Genomic DNA, 7,787 nt, shown 5'->3' on the forward strand with positions numbered 1-7,787 from the left:
TTTTATGCTCCACTCATTCGTTGTCACATGTCTGCCTTGGGCATCTTACGCACGCTCTGCCCGGAGTGCTTCGCTGTCTCATTACATTACAGTGAGGGAGAGGAGAAGACGCGTTTAGTGGCCAGTTGAATACAACATAAAGTTGTGTTCACGATAAAACAGCAGGTGTTGACTGTCGAATGGTACGCGAGGCACAATTTGACAAAAACGTATGAATAACTGTCTGTGCAGAAAGTTTAAGGTTTCAAGTGTTTTGGCAAAACCTCCATGAAAGTCTGCAATGATAAATTTAGTATCAAAATGACGCAAAACGGCTGAGTAACGGAAAGAAACCATGATCATCCGAACAGTGTTCGAAAACCAGGCAACAATGTTCGAGTGAAAAGATGTCTGGAATAGAGTTCAACGAAGTACACTAAGGTGACAAAAGTTATGCGATGGCGAGGTGCCAAAATACAGATGGAGATAATATCGCGTATTCAAGGTTAAAAGGGGAGTGTACTGACGCAGCTGTCATTTGTGCTCAGGCGATTCATGTAACAACGTTTCCGACGGTGATTATGGCTGTCCAGCAATCGGAAATTGTTTGGGAATTGAATATCCCGAAATTCACAATGTTATAAGTGTGCCGCGAATACCAAATTTCAGACATTATCTCTCACCACGGACAACACAATGGCCGGAAGTTTTCACTGTACAACCGATAGCAGCGTCGACTGAGTTGGAAATACTGCGTGAAATACCCGCAGAAATCAATGTCTGACGTACGACGAAGGTATCGGTTAGGAAAAAAGCAGAAAAATTTCTATGGCAATAGACGATTGATGCGAGTGCCTTTCCTGACAGCACGACATCGCCTGCAATGTCTCTATTCGGCTAGCTACCATATAGGTTGGACTTAATTAGGAAACGGTAGCCTGGTCAGATGAGTCACGATTTCAGTTGGTAAGAACTGATGGTAGGTTTTGAGTGTGACACAGACCCTCCTTGCCAAGGACGCAAATTGTCAACAAGACACTGTGCAAGCTGGTAGTGGTAAGCTTTCTATATTGTGGTGGTAAATTATCAGACCTTTTCTTACCTATATGAGTAACACGCCCTGTTGTAAGAGGGAAAAGAAGTAATACAGCCCAGAAATGCTGTTATCAGAGCACTAAAAAGGCTAATATGTTCACAAGCGGAATATTTTGAGAGAATTTGTAAAGGTACTGGAAAAGGTACAATGAGACATCTGGTATCCCAATTTTCAGTCACAACAGACCAAAAAAAAAGGTACGACTCAATATTGGGAGGTATGACTTCTATCACCTGAGTGTATCAATGCGGTTTATGTGTGGAAGTGGAAATTCAGCGACCATACCATTACTAGAAGAAATAAAACTGGCGTTCTATGGATCAGGGAGTGGAATGTCAGATCCTTTAATCGGGCAGGTAAATAAGAAAATTTAAAATGGAATTGGATAGGTTAAAGTTAGATATAAGGGGAATTAGTGAAGTTCAGTGGCAGGAGAAACCAGACATCTGGTCAGGTGGATACAGGGTTATAAATGAAAAATCATGTAAGGGTAAATAGAAGAGTGGGTTCAACAATGAATAAAATAATAGGAACGTGGATAAGCCCCTACGAACAGCATATTGAACGCATTATTGTAACCAAGACAGACACGAAGCCCACGCCTACCACAGTAGTACAAGCTCATATGGCAACTAGCTCCGTAGAGGACAGAGAGATTGAAGAAATGTATGATGCGATAAAAGAAATTATGCAGATAGTTAAGGGAGATTGGAATTGGATACTAGGAAAAAGAAGAGAAGGAAATGTAGTATGTGAATATGGTCTGCGGGTTAGAAATGAAAGAAAAAAGCCACCTGGTAGAATTTCGCACACAGCATAACTTAATCATAGCTGACAATTGGCTTAAGACTCATGAAACTGTATATGTCGAAGAGGCCTGGAGAAACAGGGATGTTTGAGATAGATTATATAACGGTAAGACGGAGATTTAGGAACCAGATTTTAAACTGTATGGCATTTCGAAGAACAGATGTGGACTCTGACCACAATTTTTTGGTTCTGAACTGTAGACTAAAGCTGAAGAAACTGAAAAAAAGATAGTAATTTAAGTAGATGGGACTCAGAAAAAATGGAAAGAACCAGAAGCAGTACAGAATTTAAAAGAGAAGATTAGGAAACTATAGACAATAACAGAGGAAAGAGATACAGTAGAAGAAGAATGGGTAGCGATGAGAGATGAAATAGTGATGGCGGCAGAGGATCAAGTAGGTATAAAGACGAGGTCTAATAGAAACCCATGAGTAACAGAAGAGATATTCAATTCAGTTGATAAAAGGGGAAAATATAAAAACGCAGTAAATGAAGGAGGAGAAAAGGAATACAAACTTCTCATAAATGAGATCGACAGGAAGTGCAAAATGGCTAAGCAGGGATGGTTCGAGGACAAATGTAAGCATTTAGAAGCATGTATCACTAGGGGTAAGATAGATACTGTCTAAATGAAAAATAAAGAGAATTTTAGAGAAAGAAGAACCACCTGTATGAATATCAAGGGCTTAGAAGCAAGACCAGTCCTCAGTAAAGAAGGGAAAGAGGAAGGTGAAAGGAGTAAATAGAGGAATTATACAAGGGCGATGTACTAGAGGCCAATATTTTGAAAATGGAAGACGATGTAGATTAAGATGAATTTGGAGGTGTGATACTGCGTCAAGAGTTTGATAAAGCACTGAAAGAACTAGGTCGAAACAAGGCCCCAGGAGAAGGCAACGTAGCAATAGAACTACTGGTAGTCTTGGGACAGCAAGCCATGACAAAACTCTTCCATCTGGTGAACAAGACGTATGAGACAGGCGAAATGTCCTCAGACTTCAAGAAGAATATGATGATTCCAATCGCAAAGAAAGCAGTGGCTAACAGGTGTGAACATTACAGAGCTATCAGTTCAATAAGTCACGGTTGCAAAATACTAACTCAAATTATTTACAGAATGGAGAAGCTGGTAATAGCCGACCTCGGGGAAGATCAGTTTGGATTCCATATAAATGTTGGAACACGCGAGGCAATACAGACTATACGACTTATCTTAGAAGATAGGTTAAGAAAATGCAAACCTAGGTTTCTAGCATTTGTGGACGTAGACAAAGCTTTTGACAATGTTGACAGCAATACTCTCTTTCAAATTCTGAAGGTAGTAGGGGTAAAATACAGTGAGAGAAAGGCTATTTACAATTTATACAGAAAACAGATGGCAGTTGTAAGAGTCGAGGGGCACGAAAGAGAAGCTATGATTGAGAAGAGAGTGGGACGGGGTTGTAGCCCATCTCCGACGTTATTCAATCTGTATATTGAGCAAGCAGTAAAGGAAAAAAAAACGACAAATTTGGAGTAAGAATAAAAGTCCGTGGAGAAGAAATAAAAAACTTTGAGGTTTGCCGACGAGATTGTGGTTCTGTCAGAGATAGCAAAGGACCTGGAGGAGCAGCTGAACGGAATGGAAAGTGTCTTGAAAGGAGGACATGAGATGAACATCAAAAAAAGCAAAACGAGGTTAATGGAATGTAGTCGAATTAAATTAGATGATGCTGAGGGAATTAGATTAGGCATGAGACACTTAAGGTAGTAGATGAGTTTTGCAATATGGGCAGCAAAATAGCTGATGATGGTTTATATAGAAAGAATATGAAATGTAGACTGGCTACGGCAAGGAAAGCGTTTCTGAAGAAGAGAAATTTGTTAACATCGAGTGTAGATTTAAGTGGCAGGAAGTCGTTTCTGATAGTATTTGTTTGGAGTGTAGCCACTGATGGAAGTGAAACATGGACGATAACTAGTTTAGACAAGAAGAAAATAGAATCTTTCTAAATGTGGTGCTACGGAAGAATGCTGAAGATTAGATGTGTAGAGCACGTAATTAACGAGCAGTTAATGAATAGAATTGGGGAGAAGACGAATTTGTGGCACAACTTGCCTAGTATAAGGGTTCGCTTTGTAGGACACGTTCTGAGGCATCAAGGGATAAACAATTTAGTATTGGAGTCAAGTGTGAATAAACTAAGGAGATTAAGAAGGATGTAGGTTGCAGTAATTATACGAAGATTTAGAGGCTTGCACAGGATAGATAAACATGGAAGGATGCATTACACCAGTATGTGGTCTGATGACCGCAACAACACCAATATCAAAAAGGAATTTAATGTTGGGCATGAGTAAAGCGTCTAGACGAATTTTTACTGGGGTTTCTGAGTGAAGGAGAATGCGAATTTTGGATCCTCGCTTTTTCATTTCTTGAGATGAGGTCCGGTTCTGACCGCCAGTGTACATGAACTAACGGAACATGCACCATTAAGGTTCAGGAAATACGCCCCAGTACTTTGAAGAGATGTCATATATTCTCAAGATTGGTGTTTGGTGCACAATGTCTGTTGTCCGCATTGTATCACAGTTCTTTTGTCAACGCCACTATTTACTTCTTGATGACACCTATGGACTGACTCAGTCTATATTATTGTAAACAAGCTAGGAAATGTTTATAAACTGTCTATTGTGTAACAAGGAAAGTGGTGCGATAAGTAAGATTTCTCAACATGTATGCAAATGATTATCGCCAACATGAGAATCCCATCCTATTACATTACCATTGCACACGTTTATTTAGTGATATCTCGGAAACATTGTGCACATGTGTTATACAAAAATTCGAAAATAACGAAAACATAACATATGACCAGACATAATACGTTGTAGAACTTCTAGTCGTCTCGTAACGGAAGAACACAGGACCTTTATGGTTTTCAAGGGACTCTTATACCATACTTCTCTTATGCGAGCCTTGTGAACATCTTGGAAAACAGCATCGTCACTGGGGAACATTATACACTGGTATCAGCCTGATCAGTCAAAATGGTCACATAATCCCTTACAGTAATGTGACCTTGCAGAGTAATTACGCTATATGGCTACCCAAATTATCTCTAAACCCCGCCATGGTTTACCTTTGGGACGTAATCATGACCATAAGCTCAAGACAGTGGAAAAAAGACTCAACCGACAAATTACTTTTTTACGTTGCTCCATGGTTCAGATTTTATGGATTCGGCACCTTGTTTTCCTGTTGTGGTCTGGAAATTACATCTCGCCTTGCACTTCCCTGCGAATGGAGCTCCCTTGCTTTGTGAGCGCGACATGCAACTGTTAAATGACTTTCGCAGCTGTCGTCGTCTTATTTTTCGTCGCAGTTCTCTTGAACGAGCGTCTGACACGATCAATCAACACACACTTTAGTAGTCCGCGTTGTGACTTAGCCTTTAATGTTCTTCAGTTTTCCCTGTATGGATCTCTTTCCGGACGTATCTCTCTCCGTATGTATCTCTTAAATCAACATACACTTCGGCTGTCTTGGTTATGGAGACAACCACCATACGAGTTCCTACAATTTGCCTACTTTTGAAGCCACTTAGCTCCACCATAATGCACTCACAACTACACAGAATAATGTCCTGATCGCGACTCACATTTGAAACCTATCGAAGACATTCGACTGGTGCCGTTCGTGATCAAATTCAATAGCGCAAGCTGCAGACTTGGCTTACATCTGCATATATATTCAAGCATGCGTTCCTCGCGTTGTTTCCGTATTTCTGTCCAGCTCCAGTTTGTTACACTGTCGTTTGACTAACGTAGGACTGAAGCTCCGATTTATGTAAAGATGTTGTCTTGACTAGCTTTGTTTCACTTTGCAGTTCCGGATACGGCGATCAAGACAGTAAATAAAGTCATTGCTACTAAATGTAGAGTGAACAAAGGTGAAACAATACAATTCATCAAGAGTATTTAAAGTGTACATTTGAATTTATGTAAATGTTATAATACGTCGAATTTAACGAATAGCGTTGAGGCTGAAAGATATTGTACTGACTAGTACAAAGGTCATGTGGCCAAAGATTTAAATGGGCAATCAAGCAAAAGATCGAGGTGTTTTGTCGGTGTGCGGTTGGAGAGGTAAGATGATATGAAGGTATGCAGCTACAGAGCAGTTTGGGTGCGGTATTGCGGCCTTCGGATATTTCGGATGTCTGAGCATTCGTAAACAGAGCTACAGCCTGGTTGTCAGTGCCTCAGCATTTTCTAACTGAGGTAAATTTGATCATAGAATGAAGGCCTTCACGGCAGGTGTTGTCATTACTTAACATTTCCGGGCTGAGATGCCGTGGTCCACACATAAAACTTTCCCCTGACGTTATATACAGGGTGTTACAAAAAGGTACGGCCAACTTTCAGGAAACATTCGTCACACACAAAGAAAGAAAATATGTTATGTGGACATGTGTCCGGAAACGCTTCCTTTCTATGTTAGAGCTCATTTTATTACTTCTCTTCAAATCACAATAATCATGGAATGGAAACACACAGTAACAGAACTTAAGAGCGTGACTTCAAACACTTTGTTACAGGAAATGTTCAAAATGTCCTCCGTTAGCGAGGACACATACATCCACCCTCCGTCGCATGGAATCCCTGATGCACTGATGCAGCCCTGGAGAATGGCGTATTGTATCACAGCCGTCCACAATATGAGCACGAAGAGTCTCTACGTTTGGTACCGGGGTTGCGTAGACAAGAGCTTTCAAATGCCCCCATAAATGAAAGTCTACCAATACATAGGTCACCGAATCTGTTGTTGAGAAGCGTACGAACACTTCGACTGAAATGTGCCGGAGCTCCATGGTGCATGAACTACATGTTCTGTCGTACTTGTAAAGACATATGTTCTAACAGCACAGGTAGAGTATCCCGTATGAAATCATGATAATGTTCTCCATTGAGTGTACCGAGCGAGGTGGCGCAGTGGTTAGCACACTGAGTTATTGAACGCAGTTTTCCGAAATTCCTTCACCAGGGAAGACGAATGGAATATTCCAGAATTTGAAACACGAACATCTGCTAGCATGAGTTTCTTAGAAGTAGATACCTTAGGGGTTGCGAAGCAACTCAAATCGCTTGATACGGGCAAGTCTTCATGTCCAGATTGTATTCCGATTACGTTCCTTTCAGATTACGCTGATACTATAGCTCCCTACTTAGCACTCATATACAACCGCTCGCTCACCGATAGATCTGTACCTACAGATTGGAAAATTGCGCAGGTCGCACCATTGTTCAAGAAGGGTTGTAGGAGTAATCCATTTAACTACAGACCTATACCATTGACGTCGGTTTGCAGTAGGGTTTTGGAGCATATACTGTATTCAAACATTATGAATCACCTCGAAGGGAACGATCTATTGACACGTAATCAGCATGGCTTCAGAAAACAACGCTCTTGTGCAACGCACCTAGCTCTTTATTCGCACGAAGTAATGGCCGCTATCGACAGGGGATCTCAAGTTGATTCCGTATTTCTAGATTTCCGGAAAGCTTTTGAAACCGTTCCTCACAAGCGACTTCTAATCAAGCTGCGGAGCTATGGGGTATCGTCTCAGTTGTACGACTGGATTCGTGATTTCCTGTCAGGAAGGTCGCAGTTCGTAGTAATAGACAGCAAATCATCGAGTAAAACTGAAGTGATATCAGGTGTTCCCCAGTTAAGCGTCCTGGGACCTCTGCTGTTCCTGATATACATAAATGACGTGGGTGACAATCTGAGCAGTTCTCTTAGATTGTTCGCAGATGATGCTGTAATTTACAGTCTAGTAAGGTCATCCGAAGACCAGTATCAGTTGCAAAGCGATTTAGAAAAGATTGCTGTATGGTGTGTCAGGTGGCAGTTGACGCT

The sequence above is a fragment of the Schistocerca gregaria genome, chromosome 1, assembly GCF_023897955.1.
Source record: "Schistocerca gregaria isolate iqSchGreg1 chromosome 1, iqSchGreg1.2, whole genome shotgun sequence".
Lineage (NCBI taxonomy): Eukaryota > Metazoa > Arthropoda > Insecta > Orthoptera > Acrididae > Schistocerca > Schistocerca gregaria.